The following is a 16,433-nucleotide window of genomic DNA, read 5'->3' as shown; positions in this document are numbered from 1 at the left end:
AATGAAAAAGAAGTTTTCAATTAAGGCTCTGTGGCCATAACAGCTGTCTCATTAGCATTTTAACCACTTCCCATATTTGCAATTAAAACAATAGAAGAAAATTATTCAACGCAAAAACAAAACTTACTTGTAAATATGAAATTCTCTTTACGGTATGAGTTTTTCTCATTGTTTGAGATTGTACAGTAGTACCTGTAACTGCTTATACCTATTTCTTATTCACTTTTGCTTGATAAACTCACTAAATATCATGTATATACATTGTACCACATCTCCTTATTTTTATATGCATTCCAATAACATGAACAATTGTAATTCAATTCTATATACCAAAGCAAAATGAACTGCACTACTTTCATTCACTAGTATGCATCTTTTGGCAAAATACAAGTTCTTAAATGACACAAGATATATTTATTGATAAAAAAATAAAATTTAGTATACAACTCTTTAACAGGTATAAAAAAAAAAAGCACAGCTGTGTCATAACTTGTGAAATCTGTGCTGAAAACATAGACATTGATGGTATTTGAGTAATTCCATATGTGAAGCTCAACATTAGCTCGTCAGTTGGTGGTGGACAGTTATAGTTCCTTTCTGCAGGCTAGGATGAATGACTTTTCAGGAAAACCAATTTCACAAATCAAAACTTTCCTCTAGATTTCTCCTACAATATTCATCCAGTTTAGTTCTTTTGGTTTAACTGGACACCGTCCTGATTTTTAATTTTGCAAACCATTCAGTCTCTTGCGGTATCGGGACTGTTCGCCCTAATAACGTGTTCGCCCTAGGTCCGTTCGCTCTGAGTTCGTTCGCCCTACTATAAAAATATTAAATATTCAGGGCATTGAAGTTGAATAAACTTATTCAGATATTTCTATGGTATATATATCATGTATATTCTTGAAATTTATGGAAACATTGAAATATTTAAAAGTTTATGGCTTGTTTTTGATCATTAATTGTTCAATTACAAAATGATTCAGATAACTGATTATTGTAAAACTTGTCTTTTGATGGATTAATAATAAAAACAAACGTTTTATTTTGATAAAATATTCAGCATGAAATTAATAAAACTAATGATGTACGAAATGTTAATTATGAAACCGATTTACAAGCTCATTTATTTATACTGCATACTTTCGTGATTGACTGTTAACAATTATTTTGTTAACAAATATCAATAAAGATAACTACATTGTATTCCAGTATTCTACTCTGCAAATCAAACTGAAAGGGAAAATGTTAAATTGATTGCGGCAATATAAATATTCTGTCAATTTTTCAACAAACTTTAACATAATTTGTTTAAATACTTAAAATAATGCGACTAGACAACAATTAGAAAAAAATAATAATCAGGGCGAATGGACCCTGGGCAAACAGGTATCAGGGCGAACAGGTACTAGGGCGAACATGAATCAGGGCGAACCGACCCGGATTCGTCTCTTGCTTGCAAATGGTGCATGAAAATAGGATGGGTATGGCAGTAGACAAGTCTCTTTAAAGTGGGTTTGTGCCCTGAAAAAAAGTTTTATTACTTAAGTTTTTTTGAAACTTGTGCAACACACATACCTAAATAACTATAACATAGAAGAGAGCATCATTCGTGTCAATGTTTTGTTCCTGTTTACATTGTCATTGATATTTTTTCAGAAAGCCTGAGGCACAGCTCATGAATTCCTGTCATTACATCCTAAATTAACATTATTACTGCTAGAATAATTATCAGTATGATATACGTACACTATCATTGTACAGCCCAAGTCTTCAGTATATATAATTGTTGCATTCATTCACTCCTGTGTTCAGTCGTTCAAAAATATTTAAACATCAACAAATGAACTTTAATAAGGACAAGAAAACACTAGAAAAGATACGTACATACAACCCGTGTTTAAGTGTATTTGAAAGAGAAATATATCTGGTTAAACGATGTATAAAGGAGGAAAAAATTGTAGATATTGCATTACGATGCTTTCTACCTAATAGCACGTGGATATGTTTACATATTTAGACTTGACCCAGTATGACCCGTACCTTGTAGGTCACCGCCGTCGTTTAAACACTAGACTACAGTCGTGTATAAGACAATAAAATGCTTAAGCCTGTACTATTTGTGTGAAGTAAATGTGTTTTTTCTGTACATTTAAATTGTTTTACCTGATAGCAAGGACGTATATCTATCCGTTTCCTTCTCAATTCACTTTGTCAATTTCTTGGAGCTTCTTCAAAACATACGTATTACTGCGCCCGGAAGTGAAAAAAATATTAGAAATCCTCGTAAAATAATGCTATTTTCAATTTTGTGGAATCCATTTTGTTATATTTATTATATAAAGATAAAAAAAATTACGATTAATTATGAATTTGCATATCATTATACGGAACGTTTATGGACTATTTTTCCATAGCTGTAAGTCGGTCATTTTGGCGGGAAATCATGTACACATACACACGTAGATTGGCTGGTACCTGATCGTAATGTTACACATCAGATATATCAAATAACTAATACCCGGAACGTAGTACCGGGAACCAGGATAATACGTAGACAACATACACAACTAATACAGAAATTGAAAACGCTTTACGGTTTCTCGTTTATAAACCGAATTCCGCTTTGAATTATAGAAGATGCAATATTAATCATGTTCAGTCGACTTTTCATTGTTATATCAACGTCTGAACTAATTAAAAAATCTTTAGATGTCAGAAATCACTCGAAATTGACCCGACCACTTTCCACACGGAATACAAATAATGATAGTTTGTAGTCAGGTTGACTGCTTATCATGCAAAATACACATTAATAACAAGTTCTATAAAACGAACAATACACACTGATCGTTTCTTTAGTCCCCAATGTAAATGAAAGAAACAAAAACCATATCATACCATAAAAAGAAGAGGAGAAATTCGAACATTTCCGGATCTATCCCTGGCCAAAAGACCCCCTGCATAGATTGCGTATGAAAAGATGAACCTCATGACTTGAAAGTCAGGCCTTAAAGCACTGCCTTTAAAAACGTTTTTCAATAAAATTGACCAGTTCAAGATCCAAAACCAAAACATGCGATAATACAAAATTCTATTTCAGAGTAATTAGGCACGAACAATCCCGTAGATTGACGACCGTTACTCCAAAATATCCCTCGGATTAACCCTCTGTCTAAATATCGCTATCAAAATGAAACCCATCTCTTTATAAACCCGAAATCATAAAATATCAAGCTAGTGTACAATTCCCTCTTTTTATTCTGGAACGGAAACGTAAATTTAACATTTTAGAACTGTTTGACTACGAGACCGAAAAGAGATATATCAAATGTAAAGAAATAAATATTTAAGTCAAACATCGAAATACAAAATAAATTGAAATTTAAAGTACAACTTACCAGTACGAAAGTTTTCCCCAATCTAAAGAAATACTGCCCTGACGAGGTTTAAATATCCTAGTCTGGACATTGAGTTCAAGCACGAGATAAACGATCCCCGCGAAAAAGTGACCGGACAACTATAGTTATATATAGTATCTAAAAATAGAAAAAGGGGAATTTACGATGACCCACAAACGTTACAATACTTCCATGGTCCAACCAAGCAAAGCCAAGCTTTCCAATTATCTGTTATATTAGTTCTTTTGCTACATGCTCTGAGGACTGACTTTCAGTCCAACCAAGGAAAGCCAAGGTTCCCAACCATCGTTTAGGTTAGTGGCTACATGCCTCCTTTGTACCGGTAATTTGAAGTCATATAATGCTCCATTTCTTTTCACCTTTGGCTCTACATAATAAAAGATGTACTTTGTTCATTAAAATATATATTATTTTCATTTTTGGTTTTCATTTACTTAGATGTATTAGAGCGCATTACATTTGGCATCAGTCCTTTCCGTTCACATCAGTTTACAAACTAGAATTAGCTGTGGTCCGCATCCCCGAATCTCCAGCAGAATAGTTCCTGCTACACTAGCAACGACAAAATTATTTACCTGTGTCATGCGTGACCGACGAACAATTGTGCAAACATAAATCCATGATGTTAACAACTCTATAAATTTATGTTTTAAAATTCTATAATCTACAAATTTATGTTTTTAAATTCTATAACTTTATTAATTGATATCTTTGTTGATAATTTACTTTAAAGGATAAATTGTCTGGAAAGAGTGACATAAATGTTATACACTAGCAGCGACAAAATTATTTCACCTGTATTGAAAATAATTTTGTCGTTGCTAGAAAAGAGTCATATATACGATTTAAGTCGTCCATAGCAGAGAGTCAAAGGATTACATTTACACTTCTATTATCCATTAAGTTTGAGTTTGATGCCGACTCGTGTAAACTTACTACCTAGTTACCGAGTAAATTGCCCTAAACATCCACATATAGAAATATTTTATTGGCACACGCAATTACTACTTAGTTTCCGAGAAATTTGCCCTACACAAACTCAAATACAAATATTTCATTGGCACAAACTCAATTACAATAATTGGCAACTTGTATACAATTAGTAATGATGCAGCAAATAAACAATACTACATATAAAATCAATAGGCATATTTCGAACATTTAAATGTGCAGTTATAAAAATAACAATATGTATAGGTTAATTTAGAATAGGTTACTGATACAAGTATATCAAATTTTTCATAATACTCGTTATAAGGATATTTTCCTTATTTCAAATGATTGATTAATAAAAGATGATATTTATGCAAGTGTTTTTCTACACTTGCTATTAAGTAATAGTCTGATATATTCATCCTTAATTTTGGATTGTTTGTCATAATTGTAACACATCTTCAAGACTGACCCGAAAGGGTTTATATTTTAATTACTCAAAATACGAACAGATTTCCCTATGAGATCTGAGATCATCCAAAGTGTTTGGTGGAGTTCGCATTGTTTAAAGTCCACGTAGTCTTTAGTTTCCTATGTTGTGTTTTGTGCTGTACTTTTATTTGTTTGTCTTTTTTCTTTGAGTTTGAATGTCCCTCTGGTCATGCTTGTATCTTTTGCCACTCATTTTTATACGACCGCAAAAACATTTTTTGAGATCGTATAATGGTATAATTTCGTCTTTGTCTGCGTCGTCCGAGGACACAATTGGTTTCGGACAAGAACTTTAGTTTACATAATGGATCTCTTTGAAATTTTATAAGAAGGTATTTTACAAATACACTATGATTGTTAACCATCTTTTATCAAACATAAAAATATTTCTACATTGTTATCAGTAAGGGTTGGGGTCAGGCTGTTATTTTGGACCTCCTCACCTATGAAATTTATCTTACTATCAAACACATTTATGTTCACCAGGACTGAAAGGAAAAATAATAAAATCTTTGTCCCATAGAATGTGGATTTTATTTGGAAAGCTTCTAATTCTTTTACCCTCCGGTGGATCGCTATCCTTGCCGTGGTCGGGGAGCTTGTGTGTCTCAGTGACCCCAAGAGCTATGCCAGCTGGAGCTTTGTCTCCTGGTAGGGTTACCCATGCTGGACAGGTCGAAGGGTAGAGACCAGACTAAAGTGATCGGAACATCGTGAGATGCCCGATGTTTTAAATAAAATAGGCTCTCCAACCCGTTTGCCGTGGGTTGCTACCCGTGTCGGTGGTTGACGAGATCCTTGTGGATGAGGGCTATAACCAGACTCCTTACGGTCAGAAAATACCCGGACGGACGAGACTATAGTTCAATAAGCTGCTTTGGCTTCGATATCATCTAAACGGGAGGTCGGATGGACCCGGTTCGATCAATCGGCTGGTCATGTCGAGCCCTTCAGTTAATCCTCAACAATAAGCTTTCCTGTAACAATTTTCATAATATACACATGTATTTTAAATTAAGCTATTTATATTTCGGATAACTGAAGAAGGCGATGGCTCATGGGTCAATCAAGTGGTACGCTTTCTTTTTCGCTTGATGGATACGCTCTGCTTGAGTATACTATTCTTGGAACATCTGGTGCTTTCCGCAGTGGATCTTAGGTGCTGATTTTGAGGACCAGCTACATTATATTTGGAGCTCGTTTTCAGCATTAGCACTTGATCCCGGTTCGCCACGGAAACACAGCATCGCCCTTGTAGGCACTCCGAGGTGGGTGGATGACAAGAATGGTGAATCTTTCTCCTTTCATATGGCACAACAAAACAAACCCTCTAAATCAGCTTTAATACATAAGAAAAGAAAATGTGATGATTCAGAGCCCTGTCGGGAAGATGACAGTTGGCCCAGATTTATTGTAATAAAAGGAACAGATGAAAAACCAATTTCAAAAATATCGCCCTTTGTAATTCACAAACAAATTCAAAGCGTTGCTGGTACTGTAAAAAAAGTTTCCAAAATGAGATCTGGCAATTTGTTGGTTGAATGTTCCAAAAAAAGTCAATCAACAAATTTACTTACAATGACTACAATAACAAACTTTCCTGTTTCTGCCTCTCCTCATAACAGTTTGAACAGCTGTAAGGGGATCATTCGAGACAGAAGTCAATACCTTGGTGACCTTACCGTGGAAGAAATCGGCGAGGAACTTTCAAGCCAAGGTGTAACTGATGTTATTAGATTTCAAATTAAAAAGAATGGCAATATAATCAAATTAAATACATATCTTTTGACCTTTAGAACTCCAACTCCTCCTCCATCTATTACTTTAGGTTGCTTCGGAATCAGAGTTGACATGTTTATCCCTAACCCCAATTCGATGCTTTACTTGTCAAAAGTTTGGCATGGAAGCAAACAATGTCGTGGTAAGCAGAGATGCTTCAAGTGTTCTGACGAAGGACACGAGGGAACAAACTGTAACTCTGAATCTTCTAAATGCGTAAACTGTGGTGAATCCCATTTTTCATCGTCTAGGGACTGCCCTGTTTACCTTAAAGAAAAAAATATTATTAAAATTAAAACAGAAAGAAACATCAGTTACCCAGAAGCTAAACAGATAGCTTCTGTTTCGAGTGATCTCCTTGTTTCAAACAGACCATCGTACGCCAGCAAAGTTGTCCGCTCTTTCAGTCACGAGAATTCACAAACTCGCATGACTTGGCCAATTGATGCGGACAATTTCACAATGCTGCCTGTTGAAACAGAACCTACCGATAAAATATTAATTCCAAGAAAACCAAAATCTTCCAAAACCAGTACTCAGTCAACTCAGTCTTCCCTACAGAGCTCAATATCATCACCAAAAAAAAAAAATGAGAAAAAGAAATCAAATAAAAAAGAAACAGTAGAAATACACAATTGGAGCGTTGGATCTGTCTGGGATCTTCCCACTGACATAGATGATTCTTCCACCTCAAAAAGTCTTCCTTCATCTAAGAAGTTAACTTCTTCGTCCAATACAAAGTCTACTAGAGCCCCATCTCCCCTTCGTTCTCCAGAAAACAAGGATGTCCAAAAGAAGCCAGTAAATACATCCTCTCAGAAGTCTTCTGATTCGAGGTCGCGGGGTAGGGGTCGAGGCGGAGTAAAACCAGCTGCGTGTGGTCCTGGAGATCGACGACTCTCCTCGCACAACAGATTTTCAACACTTGTCGACGAAACTGAAATGGAAATCGAAAGTGTTCCGCCACTCGAAAGATCACAATCTCAGGGTGAGCGAAATAAGAATGCTGGCAAACTCGACAGCATTCGCCCTTCTAATATTAAATAATGACAAATATCATCCAATGGAATTGCCGAGGTCTTAAAATAAATCTTCTCGAGTTAACACTTCTAGTTCAGTCATTTTTACCTATTGCATTTTGTCTTCAAGAAACTCATCTAAAAGAAAGTGACAATGTATTTTTAAAAGGATACAACATGTATAGCACATTTTCTAAAGTAGATGAACGTGCTGCAGGCGGATCATCCATTTTTGTGAAGGACAACGTCATTCATAGCACAGTCCAACTCACCATGGATCTGCAAGCAGTTGCAATTCGTTTATCATTAGACAAAACAATTACTTTATGTTCGATATATATTCCACCCAATTCAATTATAGATAAAGCAAAACTCAAAAACCTCACTGATCAATTACCCTCACCATTTATTCTTATGGGCGACTTCAATGCTCACAATCCATTATGGGGTAGCAAGACTCATAATGCCAAAGGTAAAATCATTGAGGACTTTGTCTCTCAAGAAGGATTATGCATTTTTAATGATGGATCTAATACGTATCTTCATCCTGGAAACGGGTCTTATTCTTCTATTGATATCACTATTTGCGATCCCTCTCTGCTTCTGGATTATTCATGGCGTGTTCTTGATGATCTATGTGGAAGTGATCACTTGAACATCTTTTTACTTCTGCCCAACAGAGAGTACCACGTTGGAAACTTGACAAGGCAGACTGGTCCTTGTTTGAGAATCTCTGTCAAGCGGAACTTCAGTCAAAGATGTTTGAGACAGTACAAGATCCAATTTTAACTTTTAATACAGTTTTAACGTCAATTGCTGACAGAACTATTCCTAAGACCTCGGCAAATCCGAAACATCCCAGCAAACCATGGTTTGATGACGCTTGTGATCAAGCCATAGGTGACCGTAAAAAATCTGAAAGACGGTTCAATCAACAACCAACGACGGAAAACTTGAGTAATTTCCGTATTTTTCGCGCTAAGGCACGGCGGACTTGTAGGCAAGCCCGACGAACATCCTGGAAAAAATTTGTCTCGGGGATTACATCTCGCACTCCGATGACAAAAGTTTGGAATATGGTAAACAAAATAAAAGGTAAAAATTCTAAAGCCACTGTAAAACATTTGAAAGACGGCAATGATTTATTAACATCTGCAAAGGATATTGCCAACAAGCTTGGTGAAACTTTTGCGAAATCTTCTTCTTGTAACAACTACAGGGAAGACTTTAAAAAAGTTAAAAAACAAAAAGAAAAAATTAAATTAAACTTTAAATAAAAAAATGGTGAAAATTATAATAAACTATTTTCTCTTGAAGAACTTAAAACATCTCTATTAAAAGCCCATGATACAGCTTGTGGGCCTGATAATATTCACTACCAACTCTTAAAACACTTGCCAGATTCCTCGCTAGAAGCTCTCTTGCAGCTCATGAATAACATCTGGGAATCTGGTGATTTACCATCAATCTGGAAGCTTGCAACCGTCGTGCCTATTCCAAAACCAAGTAAAGATCATACGGATCCTATTAATTATCGACCAATTGCTCTTACCAGTTGTGTCTGTAAAACACTCGAACGGATGGTCAATGATCGCCTTGTTTGGTTCTTGGAATCCAATGGGCTATTAGCCAATATCCAGTGTGGATTCCGACAGGGCCGCAGTACTCTTGATCATCTTGTTCGATTCGAATCATTTGTCCGTAATGGTTTTGCGAAAAATGAACATGTGGTGTCGGTCTTTTTCGACCTTGAGAAGGCCTATGATACTGCATGGAAATATGGTATTTTAAAAGATTTATTTGATATGGGGTTGAAAGGCAATATGCCTAATTTTATTTCTAATTTTCTCTCAAACAGACAATTTAATGTTAGAGTTAATTCGACCATGTCTGATCTGTATGATCAAGAGATGGGTGTCCCTCAGGGCAGTATTTTATCTGTTACATTATTTAGTCTTAAAATCAACAGCCTTGTTGAAGTTTTAAAAAGTAATATTGAAGGTTCATTGTACGTTGATGATTTTTTAATATGTTACAGAGGCAAAAATATGAATAACATAGAAAGACAATTACAATTATGTCTTGGAAGAATTGAAAAATGGGCCTCGGAAAATGGTTTTAAATTTTCCACGTCAAAAACGGTCGGGATGCATTTTTGTAACAAAAGGAAATTGCATCTTGATCCAGAACTCACTTTGTACGGCAACCCAATTAAAATGGTTGATGAAACCAAATTTCTTGGGTTAATTTTCGATAAAAATTTAACCTTTCTACTCCATATCAAAATGTTAAAATCGAGATGTTTAAAAGCTTTAGATATTTTAAAAGTTGTCGGCAGCACTGACTGGGGTGCTGATCGCAACATTTTACTTAATTTATATAGATCTCTAGTTAGATCTAAACTAGATTATGGCTCTATAGTGTATGGCTCTGCAAGGAAGTCCTACATACAGATTCTCGATGCTGTGCATCACCAAGGTTTGCGTCTCTGTCTTGGCGCATTTAAAACCTCACCAGTTGAGAGTCTGTATGTAGAGGCTGATGAGCACTCACTCTCTGACAGACGTTTGAAGCTTGGACTTCAATATGCTGTCAAACTGAAAGCCTATTCATATAATCCCGCCTACAGCTGTGTTTTTAATCCGATTTATGAAGATATTTTTGCAAAACATGAAAATAAAATTCCTCCGTTAGGTATACGTTTAAAACCACATTTAGCTTCTTTTGATTTAAAATCTGTTGCTCAATTTAAAACTTGCAAATGTCCTCCATGGGAACTTCCCAAACCAAAAATGATATTTGATCTCCGTGAACACAATAAAAATAAAACAAATCCTCTTTTAATTCAGCAACACTATGCTGAAATTAAAGCCGATTATCTAGATTTTTCAACTGTCTATACTGATGGATCAAAAGATGGTGACAGAGTTGCATCTGCTGCTGTCTTCAGGGACAGAGCTGCAACTCTCCGTTTGCCATCTGATGCATCCATCTTTACTGCTGAAGCAGAAGCAATAATTTTGGCTTTGAAATTTAATGCTTCTTCAGATAAATCCAAATTTATTATATGTTCGGATTCACTTTCATGCTTACAAGCTATACGAAATACTAAAATTAAAAACCCAACAATTCTCAAAATTTTATATGTAATGAGGAATTTAAAAATTCTTCTGAAAGAAATAATATTTCTATGGGTTCCGAGTCATGTTGGAATCCTTGGAAACACAGCTGTAGACCTTGAGGCAAAGAATGCCCTGGGTGACCCTCTATCTAACTGTGATATACCATATACTGATTTTAAATCTAATATTAGAGAATATGTTTTTTATATATTGAAAAATAAATGGAGTAAAAAAGATGATAATAAATTGCATGAAATTAAACCTAATTTAGGCAAACCTTTTAATAATATTATGTACAGAAAAGATCAGTGTGTTATTACTAGATGTCGTATTGGTCATACTAGAATAACACATGAGTATCTTTTAAAAAATGAAGATGAACCACAATGTGTTCCTTGCAACTGCAAGTATACTATTAATAGTTATCAAAGGTACCAGGATTATAACATGTTTTAATTAATTGTATTGACTTTGCTGATATTCGTAAGAAGCATTTCAATGTCAATAATATGTATGATTTATTCAATAATGTTCCATTTACAAATATTGTTGCATTTTTAAAAGAAATTGGAATTTATTATAGAATATAAAAATGTTATTATATTTAAATCGGTTTTAATTTTTATCACGTTATTTTACTGTTGATTTTTATTTGTATATAATCAATTTGCTTTAGACAAGAATTTTAGTATATTGAAGGACCTTTTGTCTTATTTTAAAAATATGCTTTAAATTGTAAAAATATTCGAATTAGCTCTCGCCACGATATAGCCTTTTTGTGCTAATGCGGCGTAAAGCAACCAACAATCAATCAATCAATCTAATTCTTTTACAAGATAGATGTATTCACTTACATAATCTGCAAAGTGAACTCTAGGTCTTGTCTTGGGGAAATATGTTTTCTGTCTCTCACCTCCTTTCTCCAACTCTAGTGATAAAACCCTCTTTTCCATTTCGAAACAATGAAGAAAATACAACTTCAAAGATTTTAAAGTGCATTAAATTAAACGTCCGGTCAGAGTGGGGACGTTAAATCCGATGTCTTGTGTAAAGAGAGTGCCACGCTCTTTGCACGTTAAGAACCCTTGCAACAACTCTTTGAGGGCCCGTAGGTGGCCTGTTGCAAGGCACAATTTCTGTTCCTATCCAATATACCCTCATTTCCAGTAGCAGTCCAAATTTCCCGACCATCATCCCAAATGGCCTCTATTATGACACGACCTGTCTATTGTATTTATTGTGAACTTGTTCTCGTCCTGAATATGCATGAAATATTTGCCACTGGAAGTTAAGCAACCAACAATCAATCATCATAACAAACGGACAAATATGGCTGTATTTACATGCCAAAAATTACAAAGTAATTGAAGTAGGTTAATATTTGCATAAAAAGAACATAAAATGTTCTTAAATATGTTCTTAAATTTGTCTTTAAATCATAAAATCTGTCTTCTCTATACATTTTCTTAAAATGGTAAATAGAGTACCACAAATTATCAAAAAAGTGTAATGTCATTGCGTAGTGAAAATATTTTAGGCCATTAAACCTTAGAATTTTAATTTTTTTTCCCTTCCAACTAAAGTGGTAAACAATAAAAACAAAGTCAATAACACCATGAATTTAGCAAAATTTCTTATATTTTGGTTATAGAGGAAGATTAAAGTCATTACATGTATTAGAATAAACACCATTAAGGAAATGAAATCTCATTATAATAATAAATCAATCCTTGATAACGGAGACCAAACAATTTTGAAAACAGAAACAAATTACTTCACCAGTATTTCTCCTTCCCCAAATACAATAAAAACTACAAAAGAAAAACAAAAATAAATTTAGTCTGAACACCTACTGTCAACAACGATATCTACAACTTTATATAACAGCGTATGGTAAAAATGCATCTTTTCAGAATGTTATGAATGAAATGCTGAACCCAATTTGTCAGCATGTTTTGAGTGAAATGCTGAACCCAATTTGTCAGTATGTTTTGAATAAAATGCTGAACCCAACATTTAAAGTAACAAACAAATTAACATAAACAAATGGGTAAAAAAACCTTGTTGAAGAATTTAACAATATATATTTATAAAAATAACATGATAAACACATCTATTGAAAAAAAATACTGGTTAAATGAGATCCTCACTGAGAAAGAGACAACAGTTAAAATGTACCCGTAGTTGTAAAAGTAACAATAGACAACACACTGAATTAAATTTTGTGTATCCATCTGATGCATGGTCTCAATTCAATTAAAAAAAAACAATATTAACAATCTTACTAAAGGAATATTCTATTTGAATGTAACCGTGAGATAAAGCACATTAAAGCATATCAGTACTCTAAATGGAATGTCACTTATTGCAGGGACTTTAATTAAATAACAATAATCCTAAGTAATTTATTAAAAAACATCAGTTTTCCTAAAAACATTACATACTTAGTTACCAGGATTACCATTTATACATTCATGATTTTAAAGCCAAATTAATTATATATGTTTCAACAACATCAAACCAAAAAATCAGGAACTTTGTAAAAAAAAATCTAGACGCACTTTCAAATATCAAGTCTGGTGGCTGTAACAATTTAACAAATTCTGAATGTAACACACTCAAAAACTTTCGGCATTAAACTCCACTTTTCTTTTGTGCTTTCCTTGAAGTACTGAACCCAATAGGTTCCATCATATTTGTGATCTGAAATAAAAAAAAAGAAATACTGAACAGTATAAAAATGGAAATAACATCTGAAATTATTTACTTCAGCAATGATAGCCATGTTGAATGCAATACACCTACTTGTAATTGTTAACACACACGTGTGTGTAAGCATTGGCTTATCTCATTTCCATGGAGATTATTGGCCATGCCCCCTCAGTCATGGTCAATGACTTTGCAACTTTTGCTTAATTTTCATGTATTAGTTTGTGGTTAGGTCAGTTTATGGAGCACCACTAATGGAAGGTCAATGATATTTGGTATGCATTTGTATTAGCATTAGCACAACTCATTACCCATGGAGATTATTTGACACTGTCCCCTCAGCTATGGTTTATTGATTTTGAATGTTTGCATAGTTTACATGTATTGGTTTGTATTTAGGTTTCTTTAAAGTGAATTACGAATGATAAGTCATTGGTATTTGGTATGCATTGTATTTGCACATCTCATTTCCCTGGATATTGTTTAGTAATGTACCGTCAGACATGGTTCATTGACTTTGAATATTTGCAAATCTTACATGTCAAAGTGTTTCTATTGATTACATTATCGAAATTACCAAAAACGCGAGACATATATCTGTGATAACATTTTTTTAAATATTTTACTCAATACATTTTCAATAATATTCAACATCTACTTACAGCAGCAGGAAACATGTCTTTGCCAGGTTTGACAGAAACATGGTGTCCCACTAGATATTCTTTTTCTTCACAGACATTTTCAACAGACATGGCTTTTTCTTTAGTTGTATCCTCGACTGTATCTATTTCCTTCAACTGGATATATTTAGAATATAGAATCTTTTTTAATCAAACTAGAAAGATTTCAGTATATATAGTTATCTTTATGGAAGATCTGAGATCATCCAAAGTGTTTGGTGGAGTTCGTATTGTTTAAAGTCCACGTAGTCTTTAGTTTCCTATGTTGTGTTTTGTGCTGTACTTTTATTTGTTTGTCTTTTTCGAGTTTGAATGTCCCTCTGGTCATACTTGTATCTTTTGCCACTCATTTTTATACGACCGCAAAAACATTTTTTGAGATCGTATAATGGTATAATTTCGTCTTTGTCTGCGTCGTCCGAGGACACAATTGGTTTCGGACAAGAACTTTAGTTTACATGAATGGATCTCTTTGAAATTTTATAAGAAGGTATTTTACAAATACACTATGATTGTTAACCATCTTTTATCAAACATAAATATATTTCTACATTGTTATCAGTAAGGGTTGGTGTCAGGCTGTTATTTTGGACCACCTCACCTATGAAATTTATCTTTTTTTACTATCAAACACATTTATGTTCACCAGGACTGAAAGGAAAAATAATAAAATCTTTGTCCTTTAGAATGTGGATTTTATTTGGAAAGCTTCTAATTCTTTTACAAGATAGATGTATTCACTTACATAATCTGAAAAGTGAACTCTAGGTCTTGTCTTGGGGAAATATGTTTTCTGTCTCTCACCTCCTTTCTCCAACTCTGATGATAAAACCCTCTTTTCCATTTCTAAACAATGAAGAAAATACAACTTCAAAGATTTTAAAGTGCATTAAATTAAACGTCCGGTCAGAGTGGGGACGTTAAATCCGATGTTTTGTGTAAAGAGAGTGCCACGCTCTTTGCACGTTAAGAACCCTTGCAACAACTCTTTGAGGGCCCGTAGCTGGCATGTTGCAAGGCACAATTTCTGTTCCTATCCAATATACCCTCATTTCCAGTAGCAGTCCAAATTTCCCGACCATCATCCCAAATGGCCTCTATTATGACACGACCTGTCTATTGTATTTATTGTGAACTTGTTCTCGTCCTGAATATGCATGAAATATTTGCCACTGGACGTTAAGCAACCAACAATCAATCACACCACAGGTTACCTCCAAAACTAGTGAGGTACTAGTGGTTCCCAAGTGCATGAACCATCAATCCATTTAATATACATCTCTCTGCGTCCATGTTTTCGTCGACTTCTTAAAACTTTTTGGATTTGGTACCTTGTCTGGATTTTGCTGAGGGGTTGTTGGGTTGCTTCAACATCTACATTCGAGGTTGCTTCATCATCTTGGTCAACTTCTGGGTCTGAGTCTGGATCTGGGGGAATATTTTGATCTTCTTGAGAGAGTCTCTTCCGAGTAGGATCAGGTCGTATATATGGTTGCAGATTGGTAGCATTGACTAGTGAAGCTTGCTTATTGTGGTCTGAGATTCTCCTAATACCATATGTGTAATTTGGACCAATTTCTTCTATTCAATATGACCCCAAGGGTGACTGGGGTATAGAAATATGGTCGCTTGGTCTTCTCCCGACCGACAGTAAAACGCTTGCCGAAGTTGGGCGTCCGTTTGGCTGTGCTGGCTGTATCAAATTCGCAGTCACGTCCGGTCAGATTAGGGACGTTCAATCCGATGCCTCGTGTAAGGAGAGTGCCACGCTCTTTGCACGTTAAGAACCCTTGTACCAACTCTTTGAGGGGTCCGTAGGTGTCCTGTTAGAAGGCAAAATTTCTGTCCCTATCCAATATACCCTCATGTTACAGTGGCAGTCCAAATTTTCCCGAACCATCATCCCAGATGGCCTCTATTGTGGCAAGACCTACCTATTGTATTTATTGTGAACTTGTTCTTGTCCTGAATATTCATGAAATATTTGCCACTGGACGTTAAGCAACCAACAATCAATCAATGATATTGATTTGTATCATCCTTGTGCCTACCCCTAGATGCTGCCTAAAGGTAGGATCGAATCCCTATGCCCTATTTCCTTGTGACACATGTTGGTTTCCCTTACTTAAACAAACATAGCTGAAATGACCTTGTTTGCCACACGTATGACATGACTTTTTGTAAGCGGGCCAGATTGACCTTGATTTACATGACTTACCACAGCCAATACAGGATCCAGGTGGACCGTTACTCATTACTGGTCTTTGTCTTTCAACT

The 16,433-nt window shown here is 34.9% G+C and overlaps 1 long non-coding RNA gene across 1 annotated transcript; it reads right to left on the bottom strand.

Moving 5' to 3' along the window:
- Nucleotides 1-399: 399 nt before the first annotated feature.
- LOC143042416 (uncharacterized) lies at nucleotides 400-3,033 on the bottom strand. The gene is made up of 2 exons (XR_012967979.1): nucleotides 2,167-3,033; nucleotides 400-1,524 (listed from the first exon to the last, which is right to left on the bottom strand). It is a non-coding gene; the product is annotated as an uncharacterized LOC143042416 (long non-coding RNA).
- Between the last annotated feature and the right edge of the window lie 13,400 nt (nucleotides 3,034-16,433).

Source organism: Mytilus galloprovincialis, chromosome 8 (genome assembly GCF_965363235.1).
Source record: "Mytilus galloprovincialis chromosome 8, xbMytGall1.hap1.1, whole genome shotgun sequence".
Lineage (NCBI taxonomy): Eukaryota > Metazoa > Mollusca > Bivalvia > Mytilida > Mytilidae > Mytilus > Mytilus galloprovincialis.
This window is presented reverse-complemented; position numbering and strand designations above follow the sequence as displayed.